Genomic DNA, 21699 nt, shown 5'->3' on the forward strand with positions numbered 1-21699 from the left:
ACGGTTTGACTCACTAAAACAGGTTTTTTCTCGTTTCCATGTATACATCATACGATTTCCAAATGGTAAACGATTTTAAAGTGAATTTGAGAAAATTTCATACAAGAATCTTCAGTTGGAGAATATTTTGCAGTTGAATTCGCTTGTTGCCAGCCCAATACTTTTGTGACGTGACAACACCTGTCTTTTTGCGGATGTTTGAACATTAATGTTGTACTTTCAGTTCCGTTTCAATACATACAAACAAACTTTGTTCTATGATTTGGCAATGAAAGATGAACGAAGATTCCTGTATACTCAGTTTTTCAAAAAACTCGCAAGAACATGCATTTTGACGGCATGCATTTTGTGACGTGACAACGCGCTCTGTGCGAATAAACAGTCTCCACGAAGCGTTGTCACGTCACACAATTAATAAGTGGTATTAAATAAGATTTTCACCGTATTGTAGCAAGCGATATACTATTTTTTTATGTTTTTTTATTACTCTGAATACTTCTCACTTTCCTCTGAGATCTCCCCTTCCCCTTCCAAATGTCCATCCTATAGGGGAAAGTGGTCCTAACGCAACCGTGCTTCCTACTGAATTTTCAATGGTGCCATAACGCTGACAATTAGATAGTATGATGAATTCTCTTCATTCTAGCGTTTTAGCGCCATTTTACGTTTTCATTCCTCCAATGTCAGAGAAGTAATGTATTCGACCTGTGTGCAAAATGAGTTCTATTTTCTTTTAGTTTGTGAAACATTGCGAAACAAGGCAATTTTAATTGTTTATGGTATGTTCATCGAAAAAAAGCTGTATAATTTGAATCTACCTGTTACCTGTAATACACGGTATGTCTTTATTTGGGAAAAGTCGGGGTGGTCCAAAACCGACCTCCAATTTTTATATCGTGATTGTTTAACACCTTCACTCTGGCGCTTGCCATCAATAGCTAGCACAATCCTGGTTCATCGAGTGGCGTTCACTACAGGGGGAACGCATTTGATTTTGCTATCAGAAACTTTTGATAAACTCACATGCCTGTGCAGGGACGTTTATGTTTGCGTATTGAAGATGACTTTGAATTTGACGTTGACTTCGATCGTTGATCGTTAATCGTTGATGTTTGCGTGTACATTTTTATGTGCACTTTCTTTGTATAACTCCACATACGTCGCTCTAAGGCTAGATTCTTCCCACTCAAACATTATCTCCCTCTCACTGAAATCCTATCTCTCACTATCAAACATTATCCTTTTTCTTATTCCTCTTCGTGCACCCATGGTTATATGCCAACATTACCATTCACGATCGTATTGTGGGATTTCATGCCATTCCCGGCCTTTTATATCCGTTTTTAACGAACCGGAAGTCAACATCCTCGATTCTAAAATGGCATCGGAATACGACATTCGACTTCCGCTGGTAAGCCCATATCGTATGGGTTTTCCATATTTTTTTAGCATTCAATAATACCATCAGCAAACCGGAAGTTGAAATAAGATTATATTCTATATTATGGAATCTACGCTCATATACGAAAAGCTCTCTATAGCGACATCGCAAGGGACCGTCGTTATAGAAAATTGTCGCTTTAAAAGATTGTCGTTATAGAGAGCTTAGATGTCATTATAAAGAGAGAAATGCTCAAGCTCACGCAGAACAATCAAATTATAATAGAAACAAAAGTAATTTATTACTAACCATCTTGAAACAAAAACACTAAAAAAAACGTCCGATGAAAATTTTTCTCTTGATAGAAAAAATTGCAAATTGTTAATTGATTTTTTTGTTAATATACCTGCATAGATAATCTGGAAAGCATCTGCTAGATGGGTGGGCTTATAGTTTCAATGTTGAATGTTCCGTCAGGCCCTGATTTAATAAATGATTGATTTTATTTATCTCATCACCAGACAATATATACCAATTGAACATCAATGAAGCCAATATTCTTACCATTTTCACGACTCTAGTCCATATTTTTGATGATGAAAGAATTCGCATTGTGCGGCAAATTGAATTCATTAGACAAGGTTGTATTTCTAGTACCCTTTTCGAACCATTGAATTATGCCCAATTTATGTTATAGCCTTGAAGATTGTCGTGTATTTCAACCTATTTTGGGCATTGAATGTTTTCGAAACAACAAACGATACTTCAAGTTATTGCCTGAATTTGATATCAAAAGCTTTATCCATATAACAATTGCGCAAACAATACATTCATTTGCATTCATTTTATTTCAAATTTAATGCATTTTCATTCTAGGACGGGATTTTTGTACAATAATTCTTCGATTAATTTGTTTCAATAAGCTTTTCCTATCTTTTATGGTTTAAATTTCTGTTTTTGTAAGTATCCGAAAATTTAAATCAGTTGGGCGTTCAAAGTTGATTAAACCCTATAATACACAACCTTTACGTTCTTAGGCACTGACATTGACACAAACACACACTATATGAGTAGAGCGAAATTGAAAATTGTTGCAATAGAGAATGTTATGTTTCAGTAAATAGAGGCGATAATGTTATAGGGAAAGGTCGTTATCGAGAAATGTCGCAATAAAGAAAAGAATTTCTATGCGATTTTGAAAGGACCTTTGGACATGTCGCTATGAAAATTGTCGTTATAGAGAGCTTTGACTGTAATCCAGAAATTTAGTAATGATCCTCTGGGAAAAGAAAATCCGCTTTTTGTTTGTAAAAAAAGAGATTTGGTTGCAAAAAATATGGTGTTACCTTCATTCTCGAAAGTATTACCCGTTGCTAACCTTATCCTTTTCCCATATTTCTGGACGCATACTGACATTGGGTCTGAAGACGACGTCTTTTGAAGCGATCCACGAATCAATTGTTTATTTTCTCAAGTGCGAAAAACAGAGGTTTATCACACACGTTTGAAATTATGCATTCTCTCTCTCAAAATTTTCAGAGGTGTTTTGCTGCTACTAGTACTTTGTTTGAAAAAATACGTTCTGCATAACGGAAAGATTAAACGTAGAGGGTTTTGTTGGAGCTCCAAAACCATGCATGAACACTAGAGTCCCAATGAAAATGGTCATCTCGAATTTTCAGACGGAACTGTCTTAAAAATGTTGAGTTCCAGGAAAAACTACTTACGCAAAATGTCAGGTTAATCGAACTTCATTCACTAGTGTCGCGCAGTCGTTTTGAAAACTGAAAAATTACCCAAGGGAGATAATATGAAATAGGGACTTTAAAAAAAAATTGGTTTTTTTTATCAAAAATGAACTTTCTGGCACTCAGTGGTTTTTCCGTCTAAAAACTCGATTTTTGAGGAAAATTGTTTTAAGGCCTTTTGCATCAAAAAGAAACCCACGATTTCATTGGGTTTTCAAAAAACTCAAATTTTAACGTTTGCGACACTTTAAAATAAAGTCCGATTGAGCTAATATTTTGCATAGGGTATTTTATCGGGCAAACCAACATTTTGCAGGAAGTCTCATATGTAAAATCGCGATGACCATTTACATTTTTCACCCTAATCCATACGTTTTGCTTCGTATTCCAAAAAAAAACCCACGGAGTCGGTTTTAACAATTTTTTTTTCTTGTGATAACAGTAGATCTCGACGTTTCATGCAATTTATTTATTTATTTACTAGCTGACCCGGCAAACTTCGTCCCGCCCAAAATTGGTTTTTTGTTATCAATATCTTCAAACATTCTCGTTTTCTTACTAAGCGCAAGTTCATGAGCCCATTCGCAGAACTGTTCATTGATTGTGCTTGATTAGTCTTAGAGTTATGCAGAAATTTATTTTTCATCTGTATGACAGCCCACCCTAAGAGAGGAAGGAGGAGTATCTAACCACGATAGAATCATTTATTGCACCCTAAAACCTCCACATGACAAATTTGGTTTCGTTTGCTTGATTAATTCTCAGCCCCCCTTTAAAGAGGGAGGTGGAGTGTCTAACCACCATAGAAACATTATTGCATCTTGAAACCTTCAAATGCCTAATTTATTTTCATTTGCTTGAATAATTCTCGAGTAATGCAGAAATTTGTGTTCCATTTGTATGGCAGTATGCATGTGAGAAGAAACATTGCAGCATCGAAGTCGTAATGTTAGAGTTGTGCAAGAAGAATTTTGTTCACCGTTTAAAACGCGTTATCAAAAAAGAAGTCATCACATCAAAAATGTCCTGAAATAAGCGTTATTTTCGTTTTTTAAAGATAAAAATCTGTTCATTTTTGTAGAAGTTATTAAAATTTGTAGCGTGAGCGTTTAATCTGAAAGTTTAATCTAATCTGTATAAAAACGCTCAGACTAAAAGGTTTCAAAGGTTCAACCTCGTTCAAAAAAATGCTCCCAAAAAGACGTACTTCTATTCACCATCTAGTTTGAGAAGACAGTGTATTACTTTGCCTCGGATAGAGTGTTCCAAATGAAGTCTATTAATAAAATTTCTTGCGCGAAGTTTTCTTTTACAAATGCAATACATCATTCTACTTCTCACTTATTCCTTTGCACTCGGAAAGGAAGACTTTACGCCACAGCAGAAAAGAAATGGATAAGAATGCATACAGGCAAGGGTTCATTTGCCAGAGAAAATCCCCATCACGTATCCGAGAGTTTGTCTTTGTGATCGATCTCAAATCGATTTGCCGCAGGCTTTTCGATTTTACGTTTTTTTTTTTTGGTTCTTTGGTTCATCACATTTTCCTCCACGCGCCGCACACCGAAGAAGTCACACGAAGTGGTGATAAATCTCGCCTCTTTCGCGCTTCGCCTATGCAGTTCTCTCAACGGATCCTGAGACCAGGGGTTTAGTTTGCTCGGTGGAAAACGTCCGCAGCCGAGTGTAAATCTTGTTGGTGCACACCGGCGAAAAGCCCCGCATTGCATTGTTTGAATGTAAATCGTGCTCCGACGATAATCCGGGGATCGTTTTGTGGATACGACGGGGCTTGAGATAAGAATTTGCTAGGATTCTGAATAACCTGCCCATCGTCGCCCGGTTGCCGCTGGCTAGAAAGATGCCGAAAGCTGCTGGCGAATACTGCAGCAACCGATGCAGCGTCCTCTCGTTTGCGATGAGGGTTGTATTTGGGTTGGACAGAAGGAACGCATCAGCTCCTCGTTTGATCATCATTATTTGTATTTGTTTAACAGGCTTCAAGCATTCGTCTGCCTTTAATCTGTAGAAACGTCGTAACAAGCAGGTACAGAGCCGACCCTGCCGCCACCGAGACGAATTTATCCGCCATTAAATCTCCCTTCGAACGTTACGACACACGATCTAAGGTCGGACGCTGGATAGGTGTAAATTGTCCCGCAGCAACGACAAATGCGGCCATCGATGGGGACACCACTTATCCCCACATAATAGTGCCAAGATAAGCGTAAAGAGCAAACTCAACCCAGCTCGAGGACAATTAGCGAACGCTTCTTGGCGTAAATCGTCCTCGTTCTTATTCTTCTTCTGCCGTTACTTACGACATAATGGTTATGGATGTATGTATAAGCAAAAACCAAACGAAGCTCCGCGGAACCTATGCAGATATCAGCGGCCGTTAGAAGGTGCAAAGAAGTGTGCTCCAAATGGCAAAAAGCTCGATTGAAATTCAAATTACCCTGCGCCAACGAACGGGATCCTGTTATCGTTGCCAATTTGCATGGGTAATTCTTAATTGGCATGCAGATGATGTCCCGAATGAATATGGGTTCCAACATTAACTCCAAGATATCCGTTGTGCTAATAGGCACCAACTCTCGAGTGTCACTTTCGCTGTGTGTTGAAGTCCTGTGGTCCATCGAGCCTTGCCGTTTTCTAAATTAACCTTTCCCGGCCAACAATCTGCTTAGAGGCTGCGAAACGTTGTTTACAGCGAGAGCTTTGAATGCGATAGAAAACGAGAGCTCATCATGCTTCAGCAAATAGAGCAGCAATTCATTGGCTAAACAAGATGCATCTAGCTGATGAAACATTCAACAGATCATATGTGAAGATTCGCTGTGTGCTTGCGAGGTCGAACTGCTCACGCACTTATTTTTATACCGCCGCAACTAAGAGTGCCATTTGACCAAGTTCCCGGAAGGTATACCTTTCAAGTGATTTTTTCTCGGATAATTAAGATTTGTTGCGAAAGGATATTTGCCCGGGTTGAATAGCGTGCAAAGGTTGCATAGGCTGTTGTATGTTGAAACCAAGAAAAAAGCAGTTCGGCCACATTACGGTCGCATCAATTTGCGTCTCTTTTATTTTTCGAGAAAGTGTTTCATTAAATCTGACGGAAGGATTGTGTAAGTAAAAACAGTAATTGAAAAATTGTAATTGAAATTGAAGTAATTGAAAAAATTAAAGAGTTGGAAAAAATGGGAAACATTTAAAAGTCAACAAAAACAAAAAAAACGTTTGCAAAAACTGAAAAAATAGAAAAAATGAATAGATTACAAAAATTGAAAAAGTTGGAAAAAATTAAACAAATTTGAAAACAAATAAAAAAGGAATAAAGATTTTAAAACAAAACAAAAAAAAATTAAAAGTTGAATCTGAAAGTGCGACATTTGGAAAGATGTCGATGGTATTCTTTTTCTACCAAAATGGTAGAAAAAGAATTAAAAATTTGGAAACCAAAGGAAATTTAAAAAAATGAGCCCATTGAACAAATTTGAAAAATTAAATAAAATAAAAATTTAATTGGAAAAATGAAGAAAAAAAAAGACCGAAAAAATTAAAAAAACAAAAATTGAAAATTGAAATAAAAAAAAAATTGAACACAAAGCAAAACAATCACAAAGTTTTAAAAATTCAAAACCAATAAAAATTGTACAAAAAAAAAGAGAATTCAAGAAAATGGTTGAGTTGAGCCAAAAAAATTTCAAAAATGACAAAAACTTGAAAAATAAATAAAAAATTGGAAATGAATCCAAAAATACGAAAATTTTAAAAATTGAAAAATCAAAAAACATTTTTTTTAAAATATAAAAATGATAAAGACGATAAATTAGAGTAATCTGAAAAATAAAAAAAGAAAATGAAAAAAAATAATAGTTAAAACAAGAAAAATTTGAAATAAAAATTGGATTTGAAGTAATAGAGAAATGTACAAATTGGAATAGAAAAATAAAAAAAAATTAAAAATAAATTCAAAAACCAAAAAAAAATTAAAAAATTAAAAAATTAACAATGGAAAATATTTTAAAAAAATCAACAAAAACAAAAATCAATAAACCTGAAAAATCTGGAAAAATAGAAAAAAATTAATGAGTTGCTGAAATAAAAAAAAATAGAAATGGCAACAAAATGAAAAAATTTAAATAAAAATTTAAAATTGAAAAGGAATAAAGTTTTGAAAAAAAAAATGAAAAGTTGAATCTGAAAAATCGAAAATTGAAAAAAAAACGAAAATAAAAAACAAAACGAAAGAAAAATGAAAAAAAATGAGCGCAAAATTAAAAAAATGGAATTCAAATTCAAGAAATATTAAAATTATTTAAAAAAAAAGAAAAAGGATGAATGAATAAATTGCAAAAATTGATAAAATAATGGAAAAAATTTTGAAGTGAAATAAAATACATTGAACATTGCAAAAATAACACAAAATAATAAATTGTACAAAACAAAATTGCAAAGAATAAAAAAAGGATGAGGTGTAACAATCAGAAAAATTTTTAAAAAATGGCAAAAACTTACGATTAAATAGAGGAATTGAAAAATCAAAAAAAAAATTAAAAACAAATTGAAAAATTAAAAATTAAAAATTGAAAAAATTAAAACAAGAAAAAATTTAAATAAAAATTAAATTACAAATGAAAGAAAAATTTAAAAAAATTGAAAATTGAAAGATAAGAAAGATCGAACGAAATGAAAAATTAAAAATAAATCCAAAATTTAAAAGAATTGAAAAAATTAAAAAGTTGTAAAAATGGAAAATATTAAAAAAAAAACAATAAAAAACTAAAATTGATTAAACTGGAAAAAGAAAAATATAGATGAAATAAATTTTTCCAATTTTTTTTTCATTTCTTTTTATTTTCCAATTGCTCTATTTTACCTTCTTTCTCATTTTTTAATCAAAATAAATAAATTGAAATAAAATGGAAAAATGACAAAAACTGAAAACATCGAAAAATGATTAAAAATTGGAAAAATTGTACAAAAATTTTGAAAAATCAAACACAATAAAAATTGATTTCAATAAATCAAAAAAATTAAAAAACCGAAAAATCGAAGCAATGAAAAACTGCAAAAATTGGTAAAATTAGTTTACCAATTTCACCAATTTGAAAATTTTTTTCAATCTCTTAAATTTTTCAGAAACAAAAAAATCCAAATTTTTTTTTGGAAAACTAAAAAAAACTAAAAAATAATTTTTTAAATAAAAATTTAAAAAAAATAGAACACATTACGAAAATAGCACAAAGTTGTAGAAATCTCAAAAACCAAGAAACTGTACAAAAAGGGTTTTGCCATTTTCTGGATGAGTTGCAAAAATCAGAAAAAATGAGAAATACATTTAAACTTGAACAATGAAAAAAAGATTTTTCTTTTATCTGAAAAAACTATTTCGAGAATGAGAAAATAGTAAAAATAGAAAAAAAACTAAAAACAAATTTGAAAACAATGAAAAAAGAGAGAGATGCTAAAATGAAGGAAATGAAAAAAATTTGAATAAAGAAAAAAATGAAAAACTGCAAAAACATAATTGAAATTAGAAATGAAAAAAATGTTAAAAAATTGAACAAACTGAAAAAAAAACAAAAAAAAATAAAATAAAATAAAGGAAAGTTGAAAAAAATGCAGAAACTGATAAAATTCGAAAAAAATTAAAATTTGAGCTTGAGCTTGGGTAGACTGTACAATTCGTAGTTGCTCTTCGTGATTGACTTGAACCAACCAAATTGCACAAAGAACACACAGAATGACGCTTGGGACTAGCAAATCATTCTCGTTGTGCAATTTTCGGTGATTCGAGCTTTAAATTGTCAATAACGACGCCGGCCACGTCCTTACAGTCACCAGGAGAAGGGAAGGAATGTTAGTATGATAACCGCCGCTCAAAGGCCAGAAGGGTCGCCTCTATAGCGTGGTTCCCTAGCGATTATCATGGAAGGGATAGTTGTTAGTGGGAGGAGGTAAGAATCAGGATTCACTGTGGTGAGTGATGTGATTATGTAAACGCGAATTATCAGCCACTCGACGAAATGAAATTCTGAAAATTCTACTTGTCACAACACGCCGTAAAGATTATCTTTAGGTATCCTGATAAGGAAAGCCTGTGTTGTTAATATTTATAGCACGTACTTTGAGAATTTTAGACAATTTGAAAAAAATTCTATGATCATTCTATGAGTTTCTACGAGTTTCAGTTTCTACGAGTTTCATCATCCTTCGAACGAAGTGTATGAATATCGCACAATTATATCCACATATACCATAAATAACTACAGGTAAACACACAAATCGATGACCGTCCGAAAGGAAATATGAGATTTGGGAACACAATATAAAAAACTGAATTAGGAAACTGAAGTCTGAATAAGGATCAAGAATCATTGACAGATAATAACAGGAGCTTCTAGAACCTCTATATACACAAACACACGAAAGGAAACGAACGATCTGTCTTTACAGTAAGTTCCCAGAATGAAGCACGTCACGACACATCGCCTCCCTCCATTCGGCGGTGGACGCCCGGCAATGTAACACAATGCAGAACATTTTCGAAGTTTCCTCATAAACCACAAAAATGCTCCATACTGCATCACACCATCAAGCAACCACCGAAATACAAGAAATGGTACATCGTGACGCATCTCACTTCGAAAATTTACTGTTAATACATTACAAATAAGTGAAGAACTTTACAGATTTCCTGTTTGCAAAACGATTAATATTTAAAAAAAAAATCATCTGGCATCTCTGAACATCAAACGCACGAACACATAAACACCTATGGAGGAGAAACCAAATCTTCCGACCTGAACCAAACACAGGGCGCAGCGATACAACCAGATTACTATTACATATGAACGCAGCAAGCGCCCTGTAGTGTCATATAGTACCACTACTACTATAGTTTACTTGTTTACGTGTTTACACACAAACACAACCCACGCCTTTTTCTGTACGCTGATCATGCCCCCTGCTCAACACTCAAATGCGATATTTTCACTGCAGCAAAAACTTCCTATTGAATTTGGATCAACACTTAAAACACCTTTTGGAATGAGCGACCGTCTGCCATTAACCATACACTCGCGATTCAAAAACACGTCACAACATGAGAGCCAGACAAACGCCGTAATGAAATTCACAGGCAGAAACAAAATACATGTCTTCGCTTATTTCCAAGATTAATTCAGTAAAATTAATTTGGATTTTGGATTAAACATGGATTTAATATGAATGCGGGAAACACTGATTTTCACAATTTCAAATCGTTTTCTACACATGAAAATTAACACTTGGTAATGAAAAATTGAAGGGTAGAAAATAACGAAAGTGAACACGGAGCAACGAAAAACACAACCACACTCGACGCCTGCTCAATCAGATCTCCATTTGAAAAAAATTAAAATTTGAGAAAAAAAGTAACAAAAATTAAAAAATTAAAACAATTTAAAAATGAAAATGGAAAAATGACAAAAATGGGAAGAAATTGGAATAAAAAAATTGAAAAGCTAGAAATTTATGTTATTAACTAAAAATAACAAAAGAAATAAAGAGTCTGAAAGATGTTGAAGTAGATTTTTTTTATTATTAAAAATCTACCCTTTGCGGACACGTGCCGTCATATAGCCCTCCAATTATTGTGCGTCTATTAGTGTACATATGACAATTCCCATGGGGACACAAAATTGAAAAATTGAAAAATTAAAAAATTGAAAAATTGAAAAATTGAAAAATTGAAAAATTGAAAAATTGAAAAATTGAAAAATTGAAAAATTGAAAAATTGAAAAATTGAAAAATTTAAAAATTGAAAAATTGAAAAATTGAAAAATTGAAAAATTGAAAAATTGAAAAATTGAAAAATTGAAAAATTGCAAAAATGGAAAAATTGAAAAATTGAAAAATTGAAAAAATTGAAAAATTGAAAAATTGAAAAATTGAAAAATTGAAAAATGGAAAAATTGAAAAATTGAAAAATTGTAAAATTGAAAAATTGAAAAATTGAAAAATTGAAAAATTGAAAAATTGAAAAATTGAAAAATTGAAAAATTGAAAAATTGAAAAATTGAAAAACTGAAAAATTGAAAAATTGAAAAATTGAAAAATTGAAAAATTGAAAAATTGAAAAATTGAAAAATTGAAAAATTGAAAAATTGAAAAATTGAAAAATTGAAAAATTGAAAAATTGAAAAATTGAAAAATTGAAAAATTGAAAAATTGAAAAATTGAAAAATTGAAAAATTGAAAAATTGAAAAATTGAAAAATTGAAAAATTGAAAAATTGAAAAATTGAAAAATTGAAAAATTGAAAAATTGAAAAATTGAAAAATTGAAAAATTGAAAAATTGAAAAATTGAAAAATTGAAAAATTGAAAAATTGAAAAATTGAAAAATTGAAAAATTGAAAAATTGAAAAATTGAAAAATTGAAAAATTGAAAAATTGAAAAATTGAAAAATTGAAAAATTGAAAAATTGAAAAATTGAAAAATTGAAAAATTGAAAAATTGAAAAATTGAAAAATTGAAAAATTGAAAAATTGAAAAATTGAAAAATTGAAAAATTGAAAAATTGAAAAATTGAAAAATTGAAAAATTGAAAAATTGAAAAATTGAAAAATTGAAAAATTGAAAAATTGAAAAATTGAAAAATTGAAAAATTGAAAAATTGAAAAATTGAAAAATTGAAAAATTGAAAAATTGAAAAATTGAAAAATTGAAAAATTGAAAAATTGAAAAATTGAAAAATTGAAAAATTGAAAAATTGAAAAATTGAAAAATTGAAAAATTGAAAAATTGAAAAATTGAAAAATTGAAAAATTGAAAAATTGAAAAATTGAAAAATTGAAAAATTGAAAAATTGAAAAATTGAAAAATTGAAAAATTGAAAAATTGAAAAATTGAAAAATTGAAAAATTGAAAAATTGAAAAATTGAAAAATTGAAAAATTGAAAAATTGAAAAATTGAAAAATTGAAAAATTGAAAAATTGAAAAATTGAAAAATTGAAAAATTGAAAAATTGAAAAATTGAAAAATTGAAAAATTGAAAAATTGAAAAATTGAAAAATTGAAAAAATTGAAAAATTGAAAAATTTAAAAATTGAAAAATAAATTGAGAAATTGAAAAATTGAAAAATTGAAAAATTGAAAAATTGAAAAATTGAAAAATTGAAAAATTGAAAAATTGAAAAATTGAAAAATTGAAAAATTGAAAAATTGAAAAATTGAAAAATTGAAAAATTCAAAAATTCAAAAATTCAAAAATTCAAAAATTCAAAAATTCAAAAATTCAAAAATTCAAAAATTCAAAAATTCAAAAATTCAAAAATTCAAAAATTCAAAAATTCAAAAATTGAAAAATTGAAAAATTGAAAAATTGAAAAATTCAAAAATTCAAAAATTCAAAAATTCAAAAATTCAAAAATTCAAAAATTCAAAAATTCAAAAATTCAAAAATTCAAAAATTCAAAAATTCAAAAATTCAAAAATTCAAAAATTCAAAAATTCAAAAATTCAAAAATTCAAAAATTCAAAAATTCAAAAATTCAAAAATTCAAAAATTCAAAAATTCAAAAATTCAAAAATTCAAAAATTCAAAAATTCAAAAATTCAAAAATTCAAAAATTCAAAAATTCAAAAATTCAAAAATTCAAAAATTCAAAAATTCAAAAATTCAAAAATTCAAAAATTCAAAAATTCAAAAATTCAAAAATTCAAAAATTCAAAAATTCAAAAATTCAAAAATTCAAAAATTCAAAAATTCAAAAATTCAAAAATTCAAAAATTCAAAAATTCAAAAATTCAAAAATTCAAAAATTCAAAAATTCAAAAATTCAAAAATTCAAAAATTCAAAAATTCAAAAATTCAAAAATTCAAAAATTCAAAAATTCAAAAATTCAAAAATTCAAAAATTCAAAAATTCAAAAATTTAAAAATTTGAAAATTTGAAAAATTGAAAAAATTATTTATCATGATTCGGAGGTATGTGAAACTTATCGACATATTGATGTGGCAACGGTCTTTCGTTGACAAGACCAAGTTTAACGGAAAAGAATCAAAAATCGAGCCATCCATTCACGTAGAATCAGGCTATTGTTATATCCTTGCATCCAGATGAATGGACAGACAGAAAGGCGCCTTCTAACGACTCGCTGCATGTCGAAATGAAAGTTTTAAACCAACCACAAAAGTAAAAACCGTCAATTTACATATGCCTTCTCCAGACAAAAGCACCAAAACCACCTGAACATCCCTGCAGTTCCGCCGTTTAGGATCAAAGCAGAAACGGGGGACGGAGAAGCTTTAAAACAGGACGCAAAATGGTTATGAAATAATGAGACACTAGACTGAAATGATGAACATCGTGACAGTGGAGTGAGCGCCGGGAACGAGACGCCAGCTTCCGACAGTGGCACGAAATTGTTCATTTTTCTGCTTACTTTAGCGCCGCCACCGCTCATCATGGAGCTAAGGAGGAAGCGCTTTGCTGCCACCCACCCCCATTCGAACTGTGGGTGAGTGCACACACATACATATTCCACCCACTTGCTTCTCACATTTCGCCGAAAGTGTACAGGTTACGGTTGAGGTTTTGATTACAGGGAAGTATATGTTCGCTTTCGGATGATGGAGTAGCAACTTGTCAAATATGGGAATGTGCTGTGGGGAAGCGCCGACCGCCGAGAGATTGATGAGGATGTTATGAATTTCTGTGAATTGGTTAGATAGAATATATTAGACTTCTGTTTAATAAATGAATTATTTCCAGATTGACAGAGTGGAGTTTCTGCTGGCGGTTGGAAAATTTGATAAAAATCAGTTGAGAGAGAAAAAAACTTACGAACATAATTACTCATTTTGAACATCCCGGGCACCGGGATCCGGGGACCGTTTGAGGCTGCCAGATGAAACTTTTCTTCCCATGTGTGAAACGTGATCCCACAGTTTCCGATTTGGGGCCGAGGGTAACTTAACGCACACACCCGGGATATGTTAAAAATGGCGAAGAATTTGGCGTATGCATTGTGGATGCGAACTCTGTCTCTCTGTTGTATTATATTACGCCTCGTGTCGTCTCTCATATCCTATTGCAAAAGTTTCACTTTCCCCCTCCACATATTCACACGCAAAAGCGGCGGCATCAAGGAGATGTGCTTTATCACTTTTCCAAGCGTAAATTATTCCTGCTTGAGTACGAGAATTAATGGCTGCAAAATGTGTAGCAACTCGCCGAAAAGTTTTCCCCCGTGGCAGGGAAGAAGGGTGCATTGCTTCTTTGTGTAGCGTTTATTAAATCTGAAGCGAAGTGAAATTTATAATGTGTGAAATTTTTATTCTTCCCCCTCTGTTTTTGGGGTGGAACAAGCAACAGCTTGGGCCGTCTCCGTGTGCTTCCAGCTAATAATGTGCGTTTTCCTGGGTGGCTGGGGGAGAATCAGGAAAGTTTGGCGCGAGTTTGATGGGGCGGAAGCGGTTGGCTCAGTTTCAATTCGATGAAAGTTCCCGGAATTTGATTGGCAATAAACTCTGGGATTAATAATGGATTCAGGGAACATTCACATCAATTTTCAATTTTTATTATGTGTATTATCGAGAAGTTAACAAACGAGTTTCCGGAAGCTACTTGGAGGTGCCCTCATTAGCATAAATAATCGAGGCCCTCAGAATAATATTCCGATAAACATCTATATTAGTACTGAGTTTTGTTTAGGAAGTAAAGGATGAAGAGCGGAACAAGTTTCTCTAAATGGACCATGGTTTCCGTGAAAAATCTGCGCAATTTGCAGGCGTTGTTCAAAGGTGTAAATGTTTAAAATGAGTGGTGGTGATGGTTGTGAAAATTGCTGCGATGGAATCGAATTCCGGTTGTTTTGATTATCAAGCAGAAGCTATCTCGCACGGCTATCTCAAATATGGTTCTAGAGCAAATTAAAACTCTGACATATGATTCTAAAGAGATGCAATCGAATACATTATTCCTGGTTGCGGACTGTGTTTTAATGAAATTACCATACTCGCGACACTGCAAATATTCTAAAACAACCGAAAGCCGCCATACATGTATTCCGTTATATTTCAGGAATTCTGTTAGATTATGCATTTTTTTATGCATGCAACGTGATCTGGAGCATTCCTTTCCGAGCATTCAGTGCAAATACATATAGCGAATTCGTTTTTGTTCAGTTTCAACCCCAGTTCCAATCTAACTGCTGTCAAAACGTTTTTTATTCACTCAGTTTTCAACTTAGTTTCGCACTAGGTTCAACCCGAAAGTTGTTGAATTCGCACTGAGATGTTTCACGGGCTCGCACTCGGATTCACCAATACAACTATACTGAACTGTCAAGTTCCGAGTATTGTAAAGCACTTAATTTCTTAAAAATCCGTCGACCAACTGGTCGTGGTTCTAGAAAAATGCGATCGTTCGTTAAAGATTAAAACATCCCAAAAAACAAATTCATTGTTACCACCCTGTAACTCACAATTGATTGGAACAAACAAAAAACAGCAAAGGATTTTTTTTTATTGTGAAATGTTACCATAACAACGAGCCTAAATTTGAAATTGTGTGATCGATATTGATCACTGAAGCCAGTAACCGAGAAAATAATGAAAACTTTTTCTCCAACCTAATATGTCATCAATTACGATATGATTTACGGTTGAAAGAGTTGCCACAGCATGTAATACGATTTTTCGCAGTACTACGTTGATTTAAATTATACGTTTATGTGACTCACGAGCTGCATATGCCCGATGTGCATATACGATGTCGTTTAGATCAATTTTACGTTAGTGTATATCATAAAACCGATAGATACCGTATAAAACATCAATCAAAGTATGCATCACGTTCATCTTAAATCGTATTAAATGTAAAAACACGGCTTTCTATATAATTGATGGATGAAGTCGTATATCAATAATGCGATAATACCGTTTTTATTCGTCACACAAGGTTTAGTCGTAATTCGGTATAACGAGCATCGACTTTATGATATACAATATCGTGAAATCTAATAAATCGATATCCAGGGAACATAAAATCCTATAAAATGCCAAAATTGAGCGCGATATACATACATCTAAGACACATTTGGATGATATATCAGCCATTCCATGCCAAACCGATATAGTGGTTCTCAGATTTTCGTGAAAAATTGTAGTTTTGTTCTTTATCGCAAAACATTAGACCCGTATTTTTTTTTTTTTGTTATTGGAGTGACCATTTTCATTTTAGGGTTGTTCAAAAAATCATCTTTTTCCTCTTTTTTCCAAATCAAATTAAAGCTAATCAGCTTTAATTTTCTGCAAATTACACTTGCAGAAAATTTGAATTCTTTTTTCGTTATTATTGATTGTATTTGTTTTTAATTATCTCGGTCCCAAAGGCGCTATATTTTTTATATATTTTTCTGGAAAGCTGAGGATTTTCCACATAACATTTGTCGAAACCAGAGAGGCCTTTTTCTTTTCTTTTTGAGTTATGATTTTTCAAAGTTAACCGATGGTTCGAAAAATTAATTTTTTACTCTTTTTCCACACAAAAATTCATAAATTTTGATCTACTGAACCGATTCAGATGATCAACACATAAAATTCAAGTCAATTAGGTAGGTTTTCGAAAAATATTAGACTTGCGAAAAAAAAAGGATTTTGATTTCGTAATTATTGATTGTATTAGTTTTTTGTAGTTTACATAGTTTCCGGACCAAGGATGCTATATTTTTTTATTTTTTTTTTCTTGAAAGCTGAGGTTTTTTTACACAACATATCCAAACAACAGAGATGTGTTATTTTTCTTTTTTATGTTATCATTTTTGAAAGTTAACATGTTTTCAGTCTTCGTTCAATATTTCTATGCGAATAGAATCCAATTATTTATATTAAAAATGCAGCAATTTCAAATGAAATCGTCCTAAAATGCAGATTTTAAAAACTTGTATATTTGATTCGAATGAAAGTGTGTATTCCGTTTGGGTTGGACGAAATATGAGTTTTTCACAGCAATTGGGAATTTTTTGACCCAAAAATTGTTGAAAATTATAAGAAAATTCATAAAATTTCATGAACATGACGGTATAACACGATAAACATATTAAGAGAGATTATTTACTATAAAAAAGATTATAAATTAGAAATATTTTTTTAAATATCTCGAGAATGGTTGCATTTAGAAGGAGATTGATAATAACCTTTTTTTGTTTTAAATCACATCAGAATTCATAATTTGTGGCTAAGAATGATTGCTAACATACAAAAATTCGAAGTTTCGAAAATTCCAAAAAAATTCGATGTTCCACAAATTTTGTCAAAAATAGTTTTACCATCTTGGGCCCATTTTTTTAATTTTCTACATGACTTTTTTATGTAGAAATTTAAATTATTTTATACGAAAAAATTGAAAAAAATATTTAAAAAATACATATTTTTTGATATCGCAAATTAAAATTTTATTTTGTAAATAAAACAAAGAATACTAATTTTTCTTCTCAGTGTATATTTTTTTCAAATTAAGCCAACAATACCCTATAACTCTTTCTAATGCACTATTTCGGTACGACTCATATTTTTTTTAGATATAAATTATCAAAGATTTCTCTTACTCAAATCGATATGCCCTTTTCAAAAGTTACGCTTGAGTCCAGAAATGAACCATGATGATGTATTTGGAAAAGTTGTTGGAAATTATAAGCAAATTCATAAAATTTCATGAACATGACGGTTTAACACGACAAACATATTAAAAGGGATTATTTACTATAAAAAAGACAATAAATTACAAATATTTTTTTTAAATATTTCGAGAATGGCTACATTTAAAAGGAGATTGATAATAACCTGTTTTGTTTTAAATCTCATCAGGATTCATAATTTGTAGCTAAAAATGATTGTTAACATACAAAAATTCGAAGTTTCGAAAATTTCTAAAATTCGATGTTCCACAAAGTTTGTCAAAAATAGTTTTACCATCTTGGGCCCATTTTTTAAATTTTCTGCATGACTTCTATTTTCTATGAAAAAATTTTAAAAAAAATTAAAAATATGTATTTTGGATATTGCAAATTGAATTTTTATTTTGTAAATAAATAAAAGAGTACTAATTTTTTTTCTCAGTGTACATTTCTTTCATATTCAACCATCAACTCTCTAACTCTTCGTAAGACACTATTTCGGTTCGACTCATTGTTTTTGAGATATAAATTATCAAAGATTTCTCTTACTCAAATCGATACGCCCTTTTCAAAAGTTACGCTTGAGTCAAAAATTACCAATTGCTGTGGAAAACTCATATTTCATCTAACCCAAACGGAATACACACTTTCATTCGAATCAAAAATACTCATGTTTTGTCATTTGTCGATTTCATTTGGAATTACTCAATGTGTTGGAATGGCTGATATGCTACGTATAACTGGCATACACATGCAACAGAGGATGCGATATACATCTTTGTCATATTGTTTAAGCCTTATATAACGATATTGTGATTTGATCACAATATCGTTATATGAAATGAATAGCGATATACAGCGATATTACGATGCTCGTTATACCGATATAAATCGATAGAAAATCGTGTTTTCGCATTTTATACGATTTTAGATACACGTGATGCATTCTTTGATTGATATTTGATACGATGGTAATTTGATACGAATTTATATTTGACCTGGCAAGTACAAATGTTATGCTATTCGACGATCGCTGGGTGCGCATATCAAGCAGATGCAGTTCGTGAATCGCAGAAACGTGTAATTTAAAACAATTACTGGGGAAATCGTTTTACATACTGTAGAGAATCATTCAACAGAAAGTCGTATTAGATCGTAAAGGAGGAATTATAACATCATATTGTGGTTTAGACAAATCAAGACTCACGATGACCTATGTACAGTATTGACGTCTGGTGGTAATGTGCATTTTGGGAGGCGAATTTATTTCTTCCAGATCAGTGAACTCGAAAGCAGTTTTAAATTGTTAAAATTAAAATGAGAATTTTTACATCATGTTATTTGATTATGTATATTTCGTATATTTCATATCTTTCGTATCATATGTAAGAGTTTTAACCACTCTAGAATCATATTTCAGATAGCCGTGCGAGATAGTCACTACTTGATAATCCAAACAACCGGAGTTATCGAATCCCATCGGAGCAATATTCTTAACCCTCGTGGTGAGGATTCCTCATTTGGAACACTTATATACCCCTCCCAATAACAGTCAATTGAATTATTTCTATTTCTACAAACTTCAATGTTAACTCTTTGTGGTCTTTGTGGTCGTTTGCTCTCAGCCACCACAGCAAGAAACCATGCTAATGTTATATTTTACTTAACCAAGTATCAGTCTATGCTTTTCTAAACGAAGCTTGTTGTCTAGTGAACCTGTTCAAGAATCAATATGATGTTCGTATGAGTAAAGCCGGGTTCAGACGGTGCGAGTAAGCATACGAGTCGGTCTAGTCAGTTACTGCAGTACAGCTACTCACACCGTGTGAACACATCATGCCAGTTAGTGTCATGTGTGATTCGGCGTGCGAGCTACTTCAAATTTTTTTGAATTTACTCGCACTCGCATCCCTCAAAACGTCAAAAACAGAATTTAGCGCTCGAATCAGGGATGCCAAATCTTTACATTGTCTTTACATGTCTCTATTTTTAAGATATTTGAAAATATGCGAAGATTATTATAGACTTGAAAATTATTGAAAAAACAAATAAAACCCTCATAGTTTCTAAGCGGAATCGTTGTTATTTATTTAGCTTGCCCTGTAATCTGTTTGTATGTTTGTAACATGTCCCACATTAGTAGAAATTTGACCCCCTTCTTGTTGACCGATTGATCTGAAATTTGGAACACACCTTTATCTCTGTAGTCATTACAAAACTGCGTATTTCATTATCTTGTAAATCCAAGATAGAGGCCGCTACAAAATGGCGGATCCCTTTCTTCCTCAAAACCTCATCAATGTGGGTTTTCCAAAACCCCATCAATATGGGTATCAAATGAAAGGGCTTGACTAGCAGAATACAGTTATTTAAGAAAAATGCAAATCCAAGATGGCTGCCACTACTAAATGGCGGACTACATAGTTTCCCAAAACTTCATTAATATGGGTGTTGGGGGGAAGCAAACTACGCCACTGATGACTTGATCTGAACCTGCGCATCCGGACGGTGCCACTCCATGACGCACCCAGACAATCATTGACAGCTAGCTGTCATCACTGTCATTCTGAAAACTTCTCTCGTACCACACATTCTTTGCTAATCACAAAAAAGGAGTAGAGATAGAACCCAAAATAAAGTTGAATTCCCAAATTGTTAAATAATTGAATCATCCTGTCGTGCTTTGAATTTAAAACGAGGAGATCAAATGTAGGTAAAACCTAATAATGTAAAGTTCTTGTTTAATTATTGTTTCTCTTAATAAATACAGCTTTGAGCTCGCTATACATTGATAAAAACGCGTGCTGAATAGAACCTCCGAAACCCCCGTAACAATGGGTATCAAATGAAAGGGATTGACTAGCAGAACACGGTTATTTGTGAAAAATGCAAATCCATCAAAATTCTACCAAATGGCGGACTACATATTATGTCAAAACACCATTAATATGGGTATCAAATGAAAGGGCTTGAATAGTAGATCACAGTAGATCATGAAAAATTAAAATCCAAGATGGCCGCAATCACAAAATAGCAATATACTTTATTAAACGGTTTTATTTAGCTTGAACTGTTCGTATGTATGTATGTATGTCTGTAGGATTGTCCCACAGTAATAGAAATTTGACCAATAGGAACTGACCGGATAGGAACTGCTGTCATTTTAAAACTGCTTATCTTGAAAAATCCAATTTGGCCTCCGCTCAAAATCGCTGATTCCATATCATCTCAAAAAAAAAGGTTGATTGAGATATGTGTATCAAACCAACGAACTTGACTTGGAGAACACACTATGTATTTTCTGCAATCTACTCAATATCGGTATCAAATGAAATTTTTTGACTGATAGAATACAGTACAATGCCTTTATTGTAGAGAAATATTCTAATGAAACAGATAATGTACTAAAAACTAGAAAATAAAATGAGTAAACAAAAACTTTTTAAATTATAAAATCCATTCATTTTCATTATCCACAATTAGTGATTTCATCATATGTCCCACTATTTTATTTTAGTCTTATCAATGCCCTAGACTAATGAAGGAGAGGTGTGATAACTACTAACTGCAACTTGCCTAATTATTTTCTCTAGCTTTTAGTACATTATTATGTTTAATCACAAATAAACCGTTTAACTTAAAAAGTTTTTTTACTCATTTTATTTTGTTTTGCACGCTGGTGGGGCACGTTTTCTTTTTGAGATAGTTTTCTTGGGATTCTAAATATAAAATCATTATCGGGCACAATTTTCATTCGAAATTCACTCACAACTTCCAAAAAAAGTATTGTTCTAAAAAACAGAATACATATTCCATTTAAAAAAGTAGATTTTCATTCATTATTTTAGTTTTTGAGGCGTATTCATTCCTCCTGCAAATCTACTATCATTTTCAT

The 21699-nt window shown here is 31.6% G+C and overlaps 1 long non-coding RNA gene across 1 annotated transcript; it reads left to right on the forward strand.

Annotated features, from left to right (window-relative positions):
• The first annotated feature begins 19745 nt into the window (after positions 1-19745).
• Positions 19746-21155, forward strand: LOC129778492 (uncharacterized). The gene is made up of 2 exons (XR_008743450.1): positions 19746-20513; positions 20575-21155. It is a non-coding gene; the product is annotated as an uncharacterized LOC129778492 (long non-coding RNA).
• Positions 21156-21699: the final 544 nt, after the last annotated feature.

Source organism: Toxorhynchites rutilus, chromosome 3, assembly GCF_029784135.1.
Source record: "Toxorhynchites rutilus septentrionalis strain SRP chromosome 3, ASM2978413v1, whole genome shotgun sequence".
NCBI classification, from domain to species: domain Eukaryota; kingdom Metazoa; phylum Arthropoda; class Insecta; order Diptera; family Culicidae; genus Toxorhynchites; species Toxorhynchites rutilus.